This window comes from Xenopus laevis, chromosome 3S (genome assembly GCF_017654675.1).
Source record: "Xenopus laevis strain J_2021 chromosome 3S, Xenopus_laevis_v10.1, whole genome shotgun sequence".
NCBI classification, from domain to species: Eukaryota; Metazoa; Chordata; class Amphibia; order Anura; family Pipidae; genus Xenopus; species Xenopus laevis.
In genome coordinates this window covers 43,214,849-43,237,956 of record NC_054376.1, presented here as the reverse complement: position 1 = coordinate 43,237,956, position 23,108 = coordinate 43,214,849, and the positions used below count along the sequence as shown (strand labels likewise).

The window sequence follows — 23,108 nt, the reverse complement described above, 5'->3', positions numbered from 1 at the left end:
AAATTGCGGTAAATCCTTCGACTTAGATATTCGAAGGATTTAACTTCGATGGTCGAATATTGAGGGTTAATTAACCCTCGATATTCGACCCATAGTATATGTGCCCCTTAATGTTTAAATGTTTAACTCAGGAACCAAACATCTACAAAAGGGACGGGGGAGCAGGCAGCATAGACTGAATCAGAGAGCAGGAACGAGATTGAGGTCACAGGCCAAGGTCAGAAGCGCAGAACCGAATCAGAATTAGAAGAAACACAGGCAGGGTCAGTTCAGGCAGCAGATTGGCAAAGTCTTGAAAGTCTTGAAACTTGAAAGGAAACTTTACGTTGGGTAACAAAGAAAAGGACAATGCACCCTTAAATATTAGAATTTTTGCAGAGAGCCCCAGAGCGTCGTGCAAACCCTGAACAAAGATTTAGGAGTGTGAATGGACATTTATCCAATGCTAAATGTTTTAAAAATGGCACACTGATTAGGGATTTTTTTTCCCTATGTACACCATATTTACTTATAGCCAGTGCTTGAATTGGGGCGGGATGTGGCGGGATGGCATCCCGTTACTTTTTTTAAATGACTGTTCTCCATCCCGTCGGGCCGGATGGAACGACTGTCAATACTGGAGCTTTGCGGAAACATTGCATTTTTTAATTTCTCTGGGTTTTTTTCCGTTCTTTTTTGTGTTGCTCCCTCCCCCGCCCCCTGCTTCCATTCGCACAGGCTCTCCCTCCCCCTGTGCGATCCACTTCCGTTTAGTACCGCCCCCTACTTTCCATCCGGTAAAGTGGATGTGGCCAGCGCAGGAAATTAAGCCCCTCTCCCTCCCCCGCTTCCATTCCCCAGTGCGATCCACTTCCATTTAGTACCGCCCCCTACTCTCCAGCCGGTAAAGTGGATGTGGCCAGCACAAGAAAATAAGCTCCGCCTTCCGCAATCTGCGTCTGTAGAGAGCCCGGAAGAGAAGCAAATTATCTCGTTGGCGCGTTGACCTGAGGAGTGGCACGACCTTTGAACTCTCTGCGGGCCGGCTCCACTTCCCATGTTCCCAGGTCTACCACGGTCTCACCTGCCCATCCACAACCTAACAGCACTCACTGCACGCAGTCGCTCTGAAGTCACTCCCTAATAACTTTAATGGAGATTCCCTCTCGTACCCCACTGTGGCATGACTGGGGGCCTGCCAGCAATTCATTTGCAATGCTCCATTGGCAAGGCCGAGGTAGACTGTATGAACAATTGGAGGGATCTGCAAAAGTTGTACAGGTACATGATGTGTCTTTTTCTATACTTTAATCTTCTCTTTCTTTTATATATGTTACTGGTAAATAAAAGCCTAGTCAGTTCATACTGATTTAATTGTTCCCAACTGATAGAGAGACGAGTGCAAGATAAAATTAGTACATATGTCATTAAAAATAAAGGAAAAGGTGTTTGATAGGCAGGATCGTATGCATCTTATGCATTGACTTCCCTGACTCCTGAGAGAGCAACTATTAATTCTGGGGGGAAAGGGGTATTACACATATAATTGCCACTGTGCCATCCTACTATAAATTCTGGAGTGTATTTTTCGGGGAATTGCCTCTGCCATCCTACTATGAATTCTGGGGTATTTATACATGGAATTGCCCCTGTACCATCTTGCTATGAATTCTGGGGGTATTTATACATGGAATTGCCCCTGTACCATCTTGCTATGAATTCTGGAGGTATTTATACATGGAATTGCCCCTGTACCAGCCTACTATGAATTCTGGGTATATTTATAAATGGAATTTCCCCGGTTGCATCCTACTATGAATTCTGGGGTATTTATACATGGAATTGCCCCTGTACCATCTTGCTATGAATTCTGGGGGTATTTATACATGGAATTGCCCCTGTACCATCTTGCTATGAATTCTGGGGGTATTTATATATGGAATTGCCCCTTACCATCCTACTATTAATTCTGGGGTATTTATACATGGAATTGCCCCTGTACCATCTTGCTATGAATTCTGGGGGTATTTGTACATGGAATTGCCCCTGTACCATCCTATTATGAATTCTGGGGATATTTATAAATGGAATTTCCGCTGTACCATCCTACTATGAATTCTGGGGTATGTATACATGGAATTGCCCCTGTTCCATCTTGCTATGAATTCTGGGGGTATTTATACATGGAATTGCCCCTGTACAATCCTACTATGAATTCTGGGGGTATTTATACATGGAATTGCCCCTGTACCATCCTACTATGAATTCTGTGGTATTTATAAATGGAATTGCCCCTGTGTCATCTTGCTATGAGTTCTGGGGGTATTTATACATGGAATTGCCATTCTGCTATGATTTCTGGGGGTATTTATAAATGAAGTCGCAATTATGCTTAAAATTCTGGGGGATTTATAAATTAAGTTGCCATTCTACTATGAGTTCTAGGGGTATTTCTACATGGAATTCCTACTGTGCCATCCTGCTTTCTGGGAGGGGTATACAGAAAATAAATGGTTAAAGATCTCGGTACAAAGTTAATCCAGAAAATGGTCCAATTGCATCTTGCAATCAGGAAGAATTGTTTTGAAGCAAATTGGAGAAGCTTTAGAAGGGGTTGTTCTCCTTCCTTTGTATCAGCTAGAAATTCGACAGATTTTACTTAAGCCAAAAGGCTAGACATGTCATTTTTTCAGCCTAAAATACTATGTTTATATATAATTATTATGCTGATACAGTGGAATTTGAGAATGTGTACAACTGCCCTATTATAATATAACATTGCTGTCTAACTAGCAGAAAAGTGATCCATGTAGTGAGAGAAATTTTTCACATTACTAATGCAATCACTGCATTGCTTTCCCTAATACAGTTTACACAATGCTCCAGGCCTACAGCTCCTCATGCCTTGCATTTTGGCAGAGCAATAGAGTGAGAAAGTGCATGGAGAGGTGCTAGAACTTAAACTAGGCTTGGAGTGCCTGTGCTCACTGATCCTTAGTATAAAATGCATTCTTGTACTTATACCCACTTTGTTTTATTATATAGTGTGCTTGGCCTGCCAGTATTCTCTATATCTTACTGCTGTGGTGTCATTGTCCACTGCTCTCTATGTATGTATTGGGTGTGCCAGTGCCATCTGCTTCTTACTATATAATGTATTTTATAGTGCTTGTGGTGCCTTCTCTATATTATGTTCTTGGGAGATAAGTACCTACTGCTTCTTTGTATGTCTTTTGAGTACCTCAGTCTCTGCATATAATGTACTTTAGGTGCCAGAATCTTTCCCCCACAATTGCTTGTAGTGCCAGCATTCACAGCTCTCAGTTAAAATTGTACATGTGGTGTTAATACCCTCTTCCTATGCTATGCGCGCCGCCAATACTTTTATCCTGCCCCCCCTGCCAAAACCTTGTTCTGCTGCCTTTGTTGGTGCTGTTTTTTAAGATTGACAGATGAACTGTCCAATTATGTAAGGAGCGGCAAATTATACTACACCCTATTGGCTGGACGGGCCCTGTATGCTAACAAATAGCTGCGCACTGCAGGCACGCCAAATAGTCAGTTTGAGGAAGGTGAGGAGTGGTGCCGGACTGTGAGGGTTGGGCCCAGGCCTTCAGTAAACCCTTGGCTGCTAATTGTAAGTAAAAAAAAAATCAAATGTTTACTATATTACTTGCCCTCCGGTTCGCAAATTCCTGTTATTGGGTCAAGGGTGGCTGAATTTTGTGTCTACTGTGTGCGCATTTTTAGGAAAAGGCAGCGGTAATTGCCAGCGGTGCCATTGTTCCAGACCACCACCACCAGGGCTCAGTACGGTGCCCATGGAGCCACAAACACAAGTGGAAAAAGTGGAGCTGTGATGATGCTGTGTGCGCAGCACTCTCACATAAGCTCACATTTTCTAATCTGATAGAGCCTGGCATGAACACTTTCTTATTGCAATCGCAGGAATCCACTCGGGCAGCCGCTCTCCCTACTCCACAAACACATCCAGCAAAGCAGCCCCAAGCAAAAGTTCTGCAAATAGTGCAGCGTGTGCCAATGCAATGCCCTTAGCTAGGGACACATCCACATTCCTGACTGTCCCGTCTTAGGAAGCATTATGTGCAACAACTGGTCCTAGTGCTTTTTCACTACTGGGTGGGCTCTGCTCTAACTGCCTGCAACTTTCAACTCTCCCACCTCTGGCATGGTGTCACCGTACTGAGTGTCATCTTTTGCCACCAGCTCCTGTGCTCACTGCCTGCCACCACTACCGATGTTCCTGAAGCAGGCCTGGATTTGTGGAAAGGCCGCCTAGGCCCGGGCCTAGGGCGGCAGGATTTTAGGGGGGCTGCATGCTGCCCAACCACACCCACATTGGTTTAAAAACACTGGGGATGCGCTGGAGATACAATAATTTTTTACATTTTCCGTGCGCCAATCACCATTGCTCCTGTCCCCCTGGAGGGAACAGGGGCGACGAACGGTAGTGGGCCTAGGGGCGGCCACTATGTAAATCCAGCCCTGTCCTGAAGTGCAGGCTCGTGTAGTCACTAGAGCTGAGGGCACTGTCCAGGGGTGCAGGGTTCTGTCCCTGCAAACACGGGCTTGCTCTTGTCCCTGGAGAGCAGGCTGCTGTCCCCACGAGCAGGGGCTGATGATGCTGCTCTCCCCTTGGCTCAGACTGCTGCTCCTGTTATTTCCAGCCACTTCTGGTGCCAACGCACAATCCCCGCAAAGCCACAGCTTTGTCCCTTTTTTCGAGATCAGGCAATTGGGGCTTGATAGCAGCAGCAGAGAAAGGAGAATCTGCCCCCCCCCCCATGTCACCCCATGCGGCAGGAGGATTTATGTGTGCGGTTCCAGCTCTTCCCTCGCCCATCACTAGGGTTGCCACCTTTTCTGGAAAAAAATACCGGCCTTCCTATATATTTATCTTTTTTTCCTATTAATAACATTGGGATCAACCATCATTTTCACCGGCATGGCCAGTAAAATAAAGGCCGGGTGGCAACCTTATCCATCACCCAGCCTGATACAGCAGCAGCAACAAGTTTTTGCATTGAGAGAGGCAGCAGCAATAAATTCCTCGCATTTGCTCACAGTCAATTGCAAGGGGGTGTGGCTAACACTTGAGGTGCTCCTTGCACATAAGAACAGTGAGGGAATGACACAGATGTGCCATTTATTTCCATCATATAACAATGTACTTTGGTGCCTGGAACACCAATAAATAAGTGTACTTTATTCTGCCTTTTTGGATTATAGTTATAGATAACCCATGCTTGCACTAAGACAAAAACATCCCCATATGTGTGTCCCTGCTTCTTAGACAGTGCTCCATCCTACAGACAACTCCATTCCAGGTAACCTATTTAGGTGGGTGTTGTCTGCACTGTAGGGCTCCCTGTATATATTGTGGTGCCAGGAACCCACTACCTCTCACCGTACACAAGGTTCATGGAGTAGTGCCAGTACCACTGATTCTCACTGTATATAATTTACTTTGGGGTGCCAGGAGTCATCACTTGCCATAATGTTCTTGGTGTACCTTCTTGCCTTTCACTGTATATTATATATTCCTGGTGGGTTATTAACTGGTTATGCCCCTCTCTGATGGCATTACAAATTAGAGCTGTGGGATTTGCCTGAATGTGGTGCTGCAGCCTGCAAGTGTCACACAGGCTTATTTGTATGATGTGATTAAAGTATGTCACGTGGATGCTCTGTTGGCCATGAAATAACCTCTAAAGGTTTAAGGAATGCAGGTTGGGTTGTCCCTCATACACATCAACAAACCCTGATGATTCTTCTCATCTGTATAATGCGATATATACACCTATCTATTGCAATTTCTTTATACTGCTTAAATCCAGGTAATTCTGCTCATCTGTATACACCACTATATTGCAACTCCTGTATTCTGCTTATATTCTGGTAATTCTGCTCATATTACTTGTATCTGTTAACCCCAATTACTTTGTTAGGCATACTCTGATGGTGGGCGAGGCTTATTTCAAAATGGGTGTGGTCAATAATTGTGGGCGTGGCTTCATAAATTTTGCGCCGTGCAACCCAATTCAAGCACTGCTTATAGCTATCAGTAGCCTTGAAACCGTTATGGAAGCTAAAGCCATAAATCACTATTTAGTATTACAGAAGTACTACTTTTAGTAGCTGACTGCCCCCATTAATTCATTTTTCTTTTACATTACTCCAGAGATAGGAATAGAATTGGGTGATAGAAATATTTTGCCATAAACGTGCCATAACCAGATCTAGTTTGCTGCTAACATTACCAACCAAAGACATAAAGGTATTTGTGAGTTAGATTTAAAAAGTACACTATAGTCATAATTCCCCATCAGAGGATTTAAGGGTCCCTGGTGATCTTTAATATCTTTTTTTCTTTCTTTTGCAAACTTAAGCCAAGGCTGTGTCCAAATAACACATAAATGAGCCATGTTCATATTGTACAATATTTTAAAGGGAACTGGCATTTTCATCCATTTTCCCAAACTGGACATTAATAGAATTAAACATCTTGAAGTTGTTGCAATGGCACCCTCTTTGATTGAAGCTCACCTTACATATTGCTACAGTATTTACTTGAACAATGCATGTGTCTATCATTTCTGCTTGTTGATTCCTGTGCTGTTAGAGCCGCCAGTTTATCATGCAAAGGAACAAATCGTTCTTTAGATGGAATTTGGCATGCAGTAAACATTAAAAATGTCGGTTAAATTTACTGAATTATTTTTTTTAAAATATCATACACACTGTTCTTTTATGTGTATAAGTGAGTGTGTGCCAGGTAACAGTCACTATTTGCTGGCATTAACTTGCCAGTGATTTGGTGCCCGAACTAAAATGCAGACAGAGCATAATTAATACTATGGCTTATTGAGAGTAAAATGCTCCACTGTGTTAATGAGGTTGTAAGAGCACAGTGCCCTATTAAGGTTACATTCTGTTATGGGCTAGACAGATCTCCCTAGAAAAGCTACCATGAGTTACAAAAGTGCACTGAAAACTGTTAATCCCAAAGGGAACACTATTTAAATCCCCCTCTATTAAGTACCAACACAACAAGACAGTCAGATGGGATACCCTATTTCACTCTGAACGCGGCTGTTAATTTAGTTTATTAGACAGATCATAATTACAAAGGGGGGAATTAACAGCCAGAGTCATCTCCTTTTTTTCAGACTCAATGTGCAAAATCAATTTTAGTAAACTGAGCTCTTCGATAGAATCTCCCATGGTTTTTTTTTAATTAGATTGCATAATGAGTCTCTTCCTATGGGGTGTTTCCTGAGTTATTATTAGATGGCCTCTTCTTGCTTGGCGCAATCAGGAATCATTACGATGTTACAAAGTAGCTAGTGCAAAATGCAATTAAAGAATTGCAAATAGGTTATTTCTTGCTGTGTTCTTTTTTTTTGTAAGGGCAATTATTACATTGGAACTAATCGGATGACTGAATCTCACTCAGCCATTTGAAATTAGTAAGCATAACCCCCCACTAGATTTTAATAAACCCCCACAAACTCAATATAATAGTACATTTAACACATAGCAAATTGAAGCTTGAAGAGTAGCCTACAGCAATCAGCCGGCAGTTAACCTCGATTGGTCTTGTACAGTTAGACTGCCTTGCTGCTGATTTTAATATACATTATTATAGCGGTATGGGACCTGCTATCCAGAATGCTTGGGACCTGGGGCTTTCCAGATAACTGACCTTTCTGTAATTTGGATCTTCATATCATACCTACTAGAAAATTATGTAAACTTTAAATAAACCCAATAGGCGGGTTCTGCTTCCAGTTAGGATTAATTATATCTTAGTTTAGATCAATTACAAGCTACTGTTTTATTGTTACAGAGAAAAAGGAAATCCTTTTTAAAGGACATGTAAAATGTAAACAGCCTCTATAAAATCTTTTAACACTGGATAATGGTTAATGAACGACCAACCAGTATACTTATGGATAAAAATGAGAAATTCAAGGAAATATGGGAAACGTTGTATAGATACTCTTTCCCGACTACAGAAACCCCTTAGATCCTTTTGTAAGCACTATATGATAACATCATATGTTAGCGTTTGTTTTGTAACACTTTGAATTTTTTCAGACCTGGAATAACTAATAATCATATTTCAGACAATTCCTTCAACTGTAAATCCATTGCATTACTCTATAGCATGGCATTTAAAGGACCTCGCAGAAACCACCCTAGAGCATGCAATACTCATCACCAATGTTTATGAAACATAATATGCCGTCAATAAGTACTGTTGATTTAAACTGTTTCTTTAAACTGTCAGATCGAGACGGGACCGATTTTATTTCTGTCCTCTCTCTCTGCCCATTTCTTTCCTCTATGCAAATATTTCATGCTATTAGATAAATGTTATAACTACTTATCTCTTTTGATATGTTGAAATTCCAATAAAAACGATTGAAAGTAAAATATTTAAACGCCTGCCACTCCAGTTGTTAGTACTAAGGCTGCAGCATCTACTTAATCACTTTTGGGGGCATATTTATCAAGGGTCGAATTGAAAAAACGTCGAAATTCGAATTCAAAAAGACCAACTGAAATAAAGTTAGGTTTTTTTTGGTTGAATAGGTCGGTTTTCAATTGAATTGGTGCATATTCAGCCAAATTCATATCGTACGAATCGAAGTAATAGGAAATTCGATCAAATTCGATTCAAAGTTTTTCCCCAAAAAAAACAAATTTTTCCCCCAAAAAAAACTTAAATTTTTCAAAGTCCACCAATTGACTCCAAGTAGGTTCTAGGAGGTATCCCATAGGCTAAAACAGCAATTCAGCAGGTTTTAGATGGCGAATTGTCAAAGTTGAATTTTTAAAGAGACAGTACATGATAAATTTCGATATTGTAATTGTTGAATTTTTTTCAAATTCTAATCGAATTTGGACTATTCCCTAGTCGAAGTACACAAAAAATAGCTTGAAATTTTTTTTCATTCGAAAATTCACCTCATCCTTTGATAAATCTGCCCCTTAGGATTCTTTCTTCCCCTTTAACCAACTTGTCCCCTTTGATAGGCAATATCCTTTCACTGTTGGCTACTGAGCATGCTCCATTTCAAGATAATGCAGTGAACCTTCTCAGTTTGGATTAAAAAACACGCCCACTCCAGTCTAGCCAATGAAGAGATGGCATTTATGGTTCCCATAGAAACTCTGCTCTAGCTGTCTGCTCCTATTTTTTCTCCTAAGCAAACATCACTGATGAAGTATCAGAGGGAAAATGGCTGACAGTTGAAAGCAGCTATTTGTTTTAGGAAAATGTGACTGGCTGGCAAAAGGAGGGGATATACAGTATGCAGTACAAATGATGCTTTTTGGATAGGGGAGATTGCCCAACTTATATACATGATAGGAAAATATAGGGTTTACATGTCCTTTATTAAGAGCTAGGCTAAAAAAACTTCTGTCCTTAAAGCACTTCACTCTTACTATCCCTTACTCTACTGTGATTGATATTTTGTGCACTGTGTCTTGCTTCCCCCAGCAAGCTAGGACCCCGGGGATGCCCATTAGTGATGTGTCGTAAAGGAGAAACTCAACCCACACCAATCCATAACCCATAAAACCTTAAACTGCAAAATATTGCCATTGTAAAAACCACACCCGTGTCATCTCACTCTTTGTGCTACTTCTGTGCACGCCACTGCTTCCAAGACAGGGAATCTTTGGGAGCAGAGGAAGAGTGTACTTCCCCAGTCTTACAAGCACCCAACCCTAACCCACAGTGGTTGGCCAAATTTTAACCCGAACTTGCCCAACTGGATATCAATTTGAACATCAGTAACGTCCATATATCCCTTCACTATTGAGCTCTGTTGAGGGCAGACAGCATTGCACACAGGGAGGGGAGCCACTCTTTGTGTTCATATAAGTTGTATTTTACAAATGCAACAAATCCAGGATAGATAGGTTCCGTTCTAGCACTAGTATTTTGATATGTGACATTAGGGAGCACATTTACTAAGGGTCGCAGTGAATTCAAAGTGAATATTGAATTCAAAAACTTTGAATTATTAGAAGTAATTTTTGGGACTTCGACCATCGAATAGGCCAAATTCGACTTTGATTCAAAGTGAAAATGCTTCGACTGTTCGACCATTTGATAATCGAAGTACTGTCTCTTTAAAAAAAAGTCAACACTTCGCCACCTTAAACCTGCTGAATTGCTATGTTAGCCTATGGGGACCTCCTAGAACCTATAAGCTAGTATTTGGCTAAGTTTTGAGACGTCAAAGGATTTTTTTGTAAAATCGTACAATTAAATCGTTCGATTCAAAGTACGATCTTAAAAACCCTTATTATTATTGCTGATCATTTCTGAATATACAGTAGCGACACGACCAACACTTTTGCTTATAGCATGGACTTATTTAGAAGCTATTCTCTAAGCAGAACTGCTGTGATCCAAGTAGATCACCACCTACATACAGACTGATAATTGAGGAACAATTAATTATTATCTGGCATTACAGATCAAATTAAAGTATTTTAAAGTGGACGGTCACCCAGACATAAAAAGCTGTATAATAAATGTCCTTTTGAAACTAAACATGAAACCCAAATAATTTTTTTTTTATTTAAGTGTTCATAGCTGTTGTAAACTCATATAAAAATCTCAGCTGTTAATCATATGTTGCCTACCTCTCCTCTATGTCTTAGGCATAGAGGCGGGGCAGGCAATTACTTTCACTTTCCATTCAGCAATTCCTAGATGTCACTGCTCTCCCCACATTCTTCCCCAGTTCTTTTAACCATTTCATTGTGTAGCCAGTGCATGGGGATGAACATCGGGTCCCCTGTTCTGGTGCACAAACAAGATTTTAAGATGATACAAGGCTTGTCTTAATAACAGTGTCCACAAAATTGCTCCTGCCTGATTGCTATAATTATGAAAAATAATTAGGAAACAAGTCATAATTTTTTAACAGTGTAATTAAAGTTCATTTTGCTTGACTAATATGATAAAATAGGATTTGTATTTATATTTTTGGGTGACGGGTCCCGTTTAAATTTTATTTTGAGCTTTTCAATGGTAATCATAAGAACCATTATTAAAAATAGTAATAATTTATAAATAATAAGCACAGTGTTATGTAATTATAAAGACCCTAAAAACCACAAATATACAGTATATTGGTTATAATTCTTTGGTGAATAAGTTCCATACCAAGGTGTCATGATCCTGAAGCAGAGCGCCGGCAGGCGCGTACATTCCCTGCGGCACCAAAGCCAAAATGGCGGTGCCCAGTGCTACCATGTGGGTAGCAGTGGCACCGGCATCCTTCAGAACTCCGCTTGGCGAGAAATTCAAAATAAAAACCCTTCCAGGTCATGGGTTCAATGCCCAATTATAGAGTTTGTTTTGAACATTCCTGGGTGATTGATAATTCTTGCTAAACTGTTTCCTGGACTTCTGACCCTGCCTGGACCTTAACATAGATATTATTCTGCGTGCCTTTGAACTCTTGCCTTGACTTTGATCACGATTTTTCCGGAACCCTTTGTACTGCGATTGACTTTAACCCCTAAAGCTTCCTCCTTGGTCCTGACTACTCCCGCTGGTAGCCGATAGGCCCCCTGACGCAAGGAAAGTAATTTACCAAGTTACTCCTTCTAAGACATGAACAAGAATGCAGAGATTAATCCAAACATATTTTATACAGAGTACTGAAGTCATTTCAGACTAATTGCAGTGTGTCAGAACTGGGCCAAGGTAGTTTGGCACCCTAGGCAAGGACTTCAATCAGCACCCCCCCCCCCCGGTCTGTAGGACCATTTACCACCTAATCAGCCAGCAGCACCCAAAATATTGCCCCCAATATGTAACTGTGCCAGCCAGCAGCACCCAAAATATTGCCCCCAATCTGTACATGTGCCAGCCAGCAGCACCCAAAATATTGCCCCCAATATGTACCTGTGCCAGCCAGCAGCACCCAAAATATTGCCCCCAATATGTACCTGTGCCAGCCAGCAGCACCCAAAATATTGCCCCCAATATGTACCTGTGCCAGCCAGCAGCACCCAAAATATTGCCCCCAATATGTACCTGTGCCAGCCAGCAGCACCCAAAATATTGCCCCCAATATGTACCTGTGCCAGCCTGCAGCACCCAAAATATTGCCCCCAATATGTACCTGTGCCAGCCAGCAGCACCCAAAATATTGCCCCCAATATGTACCTGTGCCAGCCAGCAGCACCCAAAATATTGCCCCAATATGTACCTGTGCCAGCCAGCAGCACCCAAAATATTGCCCCCAATATGTACCTGTGCCAGCCAGCAGCACCCAAAATATTGCCCCCAATATGTACATGTGCCAGCCAGCAGCACCCAAAATATTGCCCCCAGTCTGTACCTGTTGTGCCAAAAAAATTCATTGCCCCCAGCCCCCCCAATCTGTACGTGTTGTGCCAAAAAAATTCATTGCCCCCCAGCCCCCTAAATCTGTACCTGTTGTGCCAAAAAATTCATTGCCCCCCAGCCCCCCCAAATCTGTACCTGTTGTGCCAAAAAATTCATTGCCCCCCCTCAAATCTGTACCTGTTGTGCCAAAAAAATCATTGCCCCCCCAAATCTGTACCTGTTGTGCCAAAAAATTCATTGCCCCCCAGCCCCCCCCAAATCTGTACCTGTTGTGCCAAAAAAATTCATTGCCCCCCCAAATCTGTACCTGTTGTGCCAAAATAATTCATTGCCCCCCCAAATTTGTACCTGTTGTGCCAAAAAAAATGCATTCCCCCCCAGCCCCCCCAAGTCTGTACCTGTTGTTGTGTGCCAGCTCCAAATTCCAATACTAGTAGCAGCAGATGAGTCGCCACTCGCCAGGCACAGGCAGCCACCCAGTTTCAGTCAGAAGGAAGGAGACTATGCAAGCAAGAATGCCGGCCGCACCCATATGCCGAGCCAGGCCACACTACACAGGCGCACAGCTCCCTCGGTCCCTCCTGACGTCACCGCGCACGCAGGCGCGGCTCTCTTTATGCAGGCGCATCATTGGATGGATGCGCAATTGTGCATTACGTGTGTCGCTGGCTCGCTGCTGGCCTGCTGCCTCTAAAAGACGGATCCAGCTAGCAGGACAAGTAGAGACTGGCTGGGTCTCGAAAGCAGAGCGGAACTCTGCTGGGGGCCTGGAGCAGCCGCAAGAAGTTTAAAATTTAAAGAAAAATAAAAAAAAAAATTTTCCTTTTCAAAATTGCGCTCCCCTATGACTGCACCCTAGGCGGGTGCCTACTCTGCCGACCCCTAGTTCCGGCCCTGCAGTGTGTACAATGGGAAATTATAAAAAGCATGGACATTTAAGAATATAAGGATAAGCTTACGGCTTTCCATATGGGGTCCGGGTTCTCTAGCTCCAAGCAGGGGGAGAAATTCATACAAAAACCTGAAAAATAGAGCTGGCACCATACCGACACCCCAAAAAAATGACTAAATTAAGTAAATTCCAGGAGTCTCAAAATATCAATAAAGTAGTATAAAAAGCTTTATTTACATCTTGTATAAAAAATAATAGCCTATTATTTACACTTGACTTTGGAACAATTTAGCACACAGCAGGGAACAAACCAATCTTAAATTATGATCTTGAGAAAAAAGATATACCGACACAGAAAAAAAAAACCAGACAGTTTAATTGACTGCTTAAGTATAGTATTATCTTTCAGACTGTTTTACAAAATTTAGAGTTGGGATCTGATTTATTTATGTTACATTACATGGCTGATGATAATGAGGATCCTTACAGTACAGTGGTAATTATTAGGGATGAGCAATTTTTTCTGCAGAGCTTCACTGCGGAAATGATGCCTATAGACTCCAATGGGAGAAAAAATGTTGCGCATCCAAAAAGTTTTGTTGACCATAGACTTTAATGCATTTCAGTGAATTTTCGCTGGCGATTAATTTTTGGTGAAGCGAAACGGGTCAGATTTGCCCATCCCTATTATAGGAAAGCATTCTCATAAGCTGCATAAGTGACCAGAAAGGGAATGTTACATAAAAATTTTATTGTTTTCAAATAAAGCTCAGTCTCATAAAGGTGTTGTTCGTCTTCAATGTCCAAATCTTATGAAACCACTAAAAATGCTCTCTTTGTGTTAGAACCCCCATTTTCCATCAAAAAAAGTAAAAAGGTCATTGTAAAAGCTACTTTATATACCATTTAAATCTGTCCTCCTGTCTCTCTGACCAGTTTTCTGAAGGATGGGAGTGGCCTGTTTTAAACCTGCCCTTCCTATATGATTACATCATCACTCTCAGGCTTTGCCCTTACTTGTTTCCTATTGGCCATTGATACAGCCCTCCCCTTGTAATTCATTGGTTGCTTGTGCACTTGTAAGCAGTCACATAAATTCAAAGGCCATTGGTTAATTTTTCCTAAACAAACTACCCAGTTGGTTAATTTCTCCTTTGCATTGGCTGCTATCTTGTGCACATTACTTGAGAGTCTCACATAGGTAAAAAGACCCAGCATATACCAAATCCAACACATTTTTACTATGCAAATAATCATATACATTAATTGACATGTAACATAATAACATAGTAAGTAACATAGTAAGAAAGGTTGAAAAAAGACACATGTCCATCGAGTTCAACTTTTTTTTTTTTTATTATTAACCACCTATCTGCCAGTTGATCCACAGGAAGGCAAAAAAACCCATCTGAAGCCTCTCCAATTTGCCTCAGAGGGGGAAAAATTCCTTCCTGACTCCAAAATGGCAATCGGACTAGTCCCTGGATCAACTTGTACTATGAGCTATTTCCCATAACCCTGTATTCCCTCACTTGCTAAAAAGCTATCCAACCCCTTCTTAAAGCTATCTAATGTATCAGCCTGTACAACTAATTCAGGGAGAGAATTCCACATCTTCACAGCTCTCACTGTAAAAAAACCCCTTCCGAATATTTAGGCGGAACCTCTTTTCTTCTAATCGGAATGGGTGACCTTGTGTCAGCTGGAAAGACCTACTGGTAAATAAAGCATTAGAGAGATTATTATATGATCCCCTTATATATTTATACATAGTTATCATATCACCCCTTAAGCGCCTCTTCTCCAACGTGAACATCCCCAATTTGGCCAGTCTTTCCTCATAGCTAAGATTTTCAATACCTTTTACCAGCTTAGTTGCCCTTCTCTGTACCCTCTCTAATACAATAATGTCCTGTTTGAGTGATGGAGACCAAAACTCTACGGCATATTCTAGATAGGGCCTTACAAGTGCTCTATACAGTGGAAGAATGACCCCTCCTCCCTTGATTCTATGCCCCTTTAATACAGCTCAAGACTTTATTTGCCCGTGATGCTGCTGACTGGCATTGCTTGCTACAGCCAAGTTTATCATCTACAAGGACTCCAAGGTCCTTTTCCATAATGGATTTGCCTAGTGCAGTCCCATCAAGGGTATAAGTGGCTTGGATATTTTTACATCCCAGGTGCATGACCTTACATTTATCAACATTGAATCTCATTTGCCACTTTGCTGCCCAGATTGCCAGTTTGTCAAGATCATGTTGCAAGGATGCCACATCCTGGATGGAATTAATTGGGCTGGATAGTTTTGTGTCATCTGCAAACACTGATACATTACTTACAATACCCTCCCCTAAGTCATTAATGAACAAGATAAATAAAAGTGGACCCAATACTGAGCCCTGGGGGACCCCACTAAGAACCTTACTCCAAGTAGAGAATGTCCCATTAACAACCACCCTCTGTACCCGATCCTGTAGCCAGTTTCCTATCCACATGCAAACAACTTCATTAAGCCCAACAGACCTTAGTTTAGAAAGCAGTCATTTGTGGGGCACAGTATCAAACGCTTTGGCAAAATCCAAATAGATCACATCTACTGCCCCTCCCCCACTGTCCAGAATCTTACTTACCACATCATAAAATGCAATCAAATTCGTCTGACATGACCTATCCTTCATAAAGCCATGCTGATTGTTGCTCATAATGTCATTCACTAGGACAACATTTTGAATGTGATCCCTTAACAAGCCTTCAAATAATTTGCCCACCACAAATGTCAAGTTTACTGGCCTCTAATTCCCAGTCTGAGATCGTAATCCCTTTTTAAATATTGGAATAACATCAGCTTTTCTCCAATCCATAGGCACCATACCAGATGACCGTGAATCTGAGAAAATCAGAAATAAGGGCTGGTCTAAAACTAAGCTCTCTTAAAACCCGGGGGTGTATGCCATCAGCCCCTGGAGCCTTGTTTACATTAATTTGTGTTAAAGCTTTTTGAATCATATCCTGAGTCAGCCACTGACTAGATTGAGCTGAACCATTCGTGAGCCTGTGAACCCAGACTCCTCTATTGTATACACTGAAGAAAAAAACTGATTTAACACATTTGCCTTTTCTGTATCTGTTACAACCATACTGGTACCATTATTTAATGGAGCAACAATCTCAACTTGCATCTTTCTACTATTAATATATTTAAAAAACTTTTTAGGGTTAGTTTTCACCTCCACCGCAATTAACTCTTCATTTCTTTTCTTAGCCTTCCGGATTCCGGTGTTTATATTCATTAAATGCAGCTTCTGTCCCTACAGATTTGTAGTTTTTAAATGGCTTTCTCTTCTTTCCCATTAACTTCTTTACTTCTGTATTAAGCCACACAGGATGAATTTTAGAGCTTCTACATTTAATCCTTAAGGGAATAAATTGAGAACAGTAATGGTTTAATATCATTTTAAAGGACAACCATTTCTGTTCTGTGTTTTTAGCTGAAAACTTATTGCTCCAATCAATGCTCTGTAGGGCAGCCCTCAAGGAACCCACTAAATCACTCATAATCTCACTACCTCGTATGCATAATCCCGCTCATACTCATTATCCCACTCCCTCCTATGCATAATCCCACTCACTCATAATCCCATTTATTCTCATATACCCACTCACTCATATGCATAATCCCACTCACACATGTATTCCCATTCACATGTATGATCCCATTTATTACTCATATGCATAATCCCACTCATATATGTAATATATATAAAAATGTAGGATTAGACAGCTAGAGCAGAGTTTCTATGGGAACCAGAACTGCATTGGCTGTTAGACTGGAGGGTGTGTTTAGTTATCTAAACTAAATTGAGCATGCTCATATAGCAAAAGTCAAAGCAAATTCCTGAGGGAGGGGGCCTTGTAGGTTAGAGGAGTATAACAATTTCTAAAGATGCTGCAGACTTACTGTTAACTAGGGTTGCCACCTGTCCGGTTTTGACCCGGACAGCCCGGTATTTTGAGGGGCTGCCCCGGTCTATACTTCCCTTGATTGACATGACGATCGGCCAATCGGTGAACGCTGCGTCATAGCCCCGCCCACTGATGTCATAGCCCCGCCCACTGACGTCATAGCCCTGCCCATTGACTTCATATCCCCGCCCATTGATGTCACAGGTCCACCCATTAATGTCATTGGGGCACGGGTATGTCGCATCTGACGATGCATGGGGCACTGACGACGGATGGGGGTACCCATCCATCGCATGGGGCACTGACGACGGATGGGGGTACCCATCCACCGCATGGGGCACTGCAGACGGATGGGGGTACCCATCCATCGCATGGGGCACTGACGACGGATGGGGGTACCCATCCATCGCATGGGGCACTGACGACGGATGGGGGTACCCATCCATCGCATGGGGCACTGACGACGGATGGGATGGGGGTACGATTGGATTAGAATTGATGGGACTCATTGGATGGATGGGTCATTAGAAGGCAGATTCAAATAGGGTAGACACTGACGTCATAGCCCCGTCCACTGACTTCATATCCCCGCCCATTGATGTCACAGGTCCACCCATTAATGTCATTGGGGCACGGGTATGTCGCATCTGACGATGCATGGGGCACTGACGACGGATGGGGGTACCCATCCATCGCATGGGGCACTGACGACGGATGGGGGTACCCATCCATCGCATGGGGCACTGACGACGGATGGGGGTACCCATCCATCGCATGGGGCACTGACGACGGATGGGGGTACCCATCCATCGCATGGGGCACTGACGACGGATGGGGGTACCCATCCATCGCATGGGGCACTGACGACGGATGGGGGTACCCATCCATCGCATGGGGCACTGACGACGGATGGGGGTACCCATCCATCGCATGGGGCACTGACGACGGATGGGATGGGGGTACGATTGGATTAGAATTGATGGGACTCATTGGATGGATGGGTCATTAGAAGGCAGATTCAAATAGGGTAGACACTGTGGTGCAGCTAGTCAGGTGACCAGTTTATGGACTGGTTGTCCCAGGTTCAAATCCTGGGTGTGTCGCGTTCTCACAGCTGCTTGCTTTATATCCTTTTTTGCTAAGCCATTGGTTCCCTTTGTATTTAAGGTTTTAAAGAGACACTCGGTTGTAATGGTTATCTGTGGTAATCTCTACTAAGATAAAACCCTGTGGCACAGCACATTACATGACTGGTTTATAGTCTGGGAATCTTGGGTTCAAATCCTGTGCCATTAAAGAAATGTGGCTGCTAAATAATGTTATTTGGAATAAATTATGCTTCACTATCATGTAGCGAGTCAATCATCACCATATCCCTTTTAGAGAGCCGTGAAGCATAGATGCTACACTTCCAGATCAGAGACACCTAGAGCATGGTTACTTCCTGACTAGTAAAGCAGTTAGCAAAGCTTATGTAAAGGATGGCTTTAGTTTGTGCTGGAGTCGGTTACTTGAGTTATTCTGCTAAGAAAAGAGCCCCCCAAAAGACATATTAAACATACCTTTCAATCAAAGTCTGACCCAGACCTCAGCTACTACTACTACTACTTCTACTACCACCACCACCTGGATAAATAACATCAATATTGGAGGATGTCAACTTTTTGTAGAAGAGACATCTTTGCAATTTGTAGTAACTTATTATATGTTGTAATTATTCTATATGTTTTCTTCTTAGGTGCTGCGTTTTCAATTATCATGCTTCTTGGGAATTGTGAAGACATAACCACTACTGTGTAACAACAACACCTACAACAACAATTTACGTCCTTTAATATTATGTTTATTTTGACAAATGTCATGTGTCCTTTGTGATTTTGAAAATAAGGTGGTTGCATGCTTTCTTTTGTGAACTGCTATGATGGATATTCCCTATTAGAAGGATTACTTCCCTATCCAGTTAAAAATATAACACCACTGAATTTGGTAACAAGACAAAAAGTAATCTTTTTTTTCTTTTTTTTTTAATTCGGGTCAGTTTATTGAATGAATAAAATAAGCAGTTTACAATGTAAAGTCAAAATAAGGGAAAACATTGTATCACATGTTACATGTCTAGATAAAACAGAGTTTAAAAACAATAGCGTGCAACAAACATTTCGTCATAGTTACAACATTTTACGACTTTATTGGGGTCTCCCTCCAATGAGGGATTCAGACCAAGTTGCAATAATTTCTCCAAGACATGCTATTCAATAAAAAATATATATTTTATTCACATCAGTAGTTAAAAAACATGTATAGTATTCCCTCTAACGCCTAACGCGTTTCATGCTTACCCAGCACTTAGTCATAGGCAGAATCCAACTAGTCTCTCTTGCTCAGTTCCTTAAGTACTAGCACATATAGTCCATCCCCTTAATAAAACCAATCACATACATATGTTACAAGTGCCATATATCATCCAATGGACTACAGGCTTTGTTCAAATACAATGATCTATATGTTAGATAATACATGTTACAGGGCATATACAGAAATATAATTCACAAATAATCGTAAGAAAATATAATTAAATATAGCAAGTCACATCAAATGTATAATTGAGGCCTAGTGGCAACCTGGTTTGTAGGTGAAAGATCCAATATACCTCTCTTTTCTTTAATTTCATCAGAAGGTCACCCCCTCTAATGCCTGTCTTAATTTGTTCTATCCCTTGTATAGAGAAATACTTTAAATTACTGTTATTGCATTCTTGGAAATGCCTAGTGACATTGGTTTTGCTGCTTAGTTTAATATTGCTCACTTGATTGATATGTTCCCTGATACGTTCTTTCAATGATCTAATAGTACAACCTACATATTGCTTACCACATTTAGTGCAGGTGATGAGGTAAACTATCCCCCTACTGCAACAATTGATATAATGTTTAATTTTGTATGTAGTTGTAGTTACAGTTGAATTAAACTCTCCAGAGACTTTTAAATATTTACATGTGACACAACGGTTGTGCCCACACTTGAAGCAACCACTGTGTCTCAGAAAATCTTGTTTACTGCTGTTTTTCTCTTTGAATAGACTCGGAGACAATGAGTCACCCAGAGTATAGGCACGTCTTGCTACACATCCTATTCCCGGATCTAATGCCTTACAGAAATCCCTGTCGGCATATAATATAGGCAAAAACTTTTTTACTGTTTTGACAATTTTTTTGTATTGTCTACTATATCGTGTAATAAAAGAAATTCTTTGACCAAATTCTTTCTTGTGTGTTTTATTCTGTGGGGTCAAGAGTGTATCCCTGTCAGTGGTTTCAGCTCTAGTGTAGGCCCTCTGAATGGACTTACTGTTGTATCCCCTTTCTTTAAATCTGTCCCTCATTTCGTCTGCCTTGGTTTTAAATTCATCCAAAGTGGAACAGTTTCTGCGCAATCGCAGGAACTGTCCTATTGGAATTCCAGTTATTTGGCTCCTTGGATGGCAAGACTGTGCATGAAGCAGAGTATTACCACTACAAGGTTTCCGATAAATAGTAGTATGTATAGTATTGGTTTTGGCCATCAATTTGACATCCAAAAATTCTATTTCTTCCTTAGAGAATATATCTGTAAAGCTTAGATTCAAATCATTGGTGTTGATGTCCACCACAAATTCTCTGAACTTCTGTTCTCCTGTCCAAATACACAGCAAATCGTCAATATAACGAATATAGAATTTTAGATGTTGGTTACTGATTATTGACAGATGGGTTTCTTCCCACCACCCCATATAGAGGTTGGCGAAGGAGGGCGCAAATTTAGCTCCCATAGCTGCACTTGTCAGTCGTAACACCAATGGCTGCAAGTGAGCATCTATCCATTCAGACAGGTGTTCATTCAATGAGCCTATTCCAGATACAATTGGCCTACCAATTGGTGGCCTTTGATTTTTATGTACTTTAGGTAAATGATAAAATGTGGGTATGGCAGGAGAACTCGGTATAAGATATTCCTTGATTATATCAGTGATCAGCTCTTTTGAATAAGCCAGCTCCACCAATGTCACTAGTTTATGTAAAAATTTTTCCGTAGGGTCCCTTTCCAATAACAAATAAGCTCCTCTATCTTCAAGTTGCCTCAAGGCCTCATCTTTATGTTACAGCATCTAGGACTACTACCATTCCACCCTTGTCTGCGTTCTTTATGACTATGGAGTTATCTTCCTGTAGTTCCTTGAGTGCAGCTTTTTCTTTCATTGTCAAGTTAGAGGACCATTGAGTATCTGTATTCTTGAAATGTAACTGCCAAAGTGCTTCTTCCACTCTTGTCTGGAATACGTCAACCAATGGTCCCCTAAATTGTGTGAGATAAAATTCACTACGATTTTTGAATCTAGAGGTGTCTATTGTTTCTGGGGGGTTTATGATAGCCAAATCTCTCTCATTCTCTTCCCTTTGTGCAAAATACTTCTTCAATACAATTTTCCTAACAAATTGGTTAACATCTAACATTGTTTCAAAAATATCAAAATTCCTAGTAGGAGAAAAGGAAAGTCCCTTCGCCAAAACCTGTAAATGAACAGGGGAAAGACATTTAGATGACAAGTTCATTACTTTCTCGGTGTCTTCTTCCTTAGTGCATAGCTTTCTCTGTCCTTGTCCCTTGGTGTCTCTTGTTCTTCCGTAGGGTTCTTGTTTTTCCATAGGGATCTGTTCGTCTTGTTCTGTGTCCACTGTCTGTTTTCTGTGTTTGATGTTTCTTCTGTCCCTAAAAAAACTTTTTGGGCTTTTTCAGTCCTGTTGACCTGTGAAGAGACAGGGCAAGAGCCAGCAAAAGAGCCTTCTGAAAGATCCTCACCCTCCATACTAGAAAAGCTAACCTTTTTTGGGGTACTCGTATTCTTTAAAATGGATCTTTGTGAATAGTTGTGTCCCTGTGTAAATCTATTCTCCCTCCTCCTTTGTGCCCAGGTATAAACCTGGTCTCTTCCATAGTCTGTCGTGTCTCTATTAAATTTATTTTTCTTATTCTCCATAATATCTAATTCAATTTTATTTACCTTTTTCTTAGTGCTCTCATATGTGTCAATGTATTGTGCATGCCCTTTAAATGACTCTAGGTCCTTTTCCATCCTTCTCAAGTCTAACTTGATTTGTTCATGTGCTTTACTCTTATACTCAATCATCAGTTCCATTAATTTAAATGAGCAATCCGACAATATTTTGTTCCAGCTAGTTACAAAATCCTCGTCTTTCTCCACAAAAGAAGGGAATTTTTTGATTCTTAAACCACGTGGTATCATTTGGCTATCAACATATTTTTCCAGGGAAGCTATATCCCACCACGTATAGAGTTCTTTTATGGAGAGACGTTCTAGGTCTCTAAACATTTTGATTAAATTCAAGCCATCCTGTGAGGTGATTATGCTGGTACAAAATGTGCGGTTTGCTTTATCCACCCGCGTGGTGCAATCCAAAAATTCCTCCATATTGAGGAAGATACTGAATGTATATTATAAGTGTCTATACCAGTGTGTCATAAGACTCAACAACCACATCCAGCAATATGTAATATAGACAAATGTGTAAATAACACCTTGCTATAGTGTGAGAATAAATAATACTAGTACCCAATACGTTAATTAGACAATGTGCTAATATTCCTAAAGGTTTACAAACTCCAGGATGGGGATGAGGGGAAATTATACAAATCTCCTTAAACACACCCTCAGAGCACTCAATACAATTTACAGATTCAAAAAGGGGAAGTATTCTAAACAATTGCTCATAAGAATATTGAGCCAAGAAAGTTAACCATAATAAGCAAAATATTGTTTTTGTTGTGATAAACTTGGCTCACCAAGTGTTTGTTGCGTCCAGGTGC

The 23,108-nt window shown here is 41.2% G+C and overlaps 1 long non-coding RNA gene across 1 annotated transcript; it reads left to right on the top strand.

Moving 5' to 3' along the window:
• The first annotated feature begins 792 nt into the window (after positions 1-792).
• Positions 793-19,098, top strand: LOC108712839. Its single transcript, XR_001935051.2, has 2 exons — positions 793-1,260; positions 18,985-19,098. It is a non-coding gene; the product is annotated as an uncharacterized LOC108712839 (long non-coding RNA).
• The last annotated feature ends 4,010 nt before the right edge of the window (positions 19,099-23,108 follow it).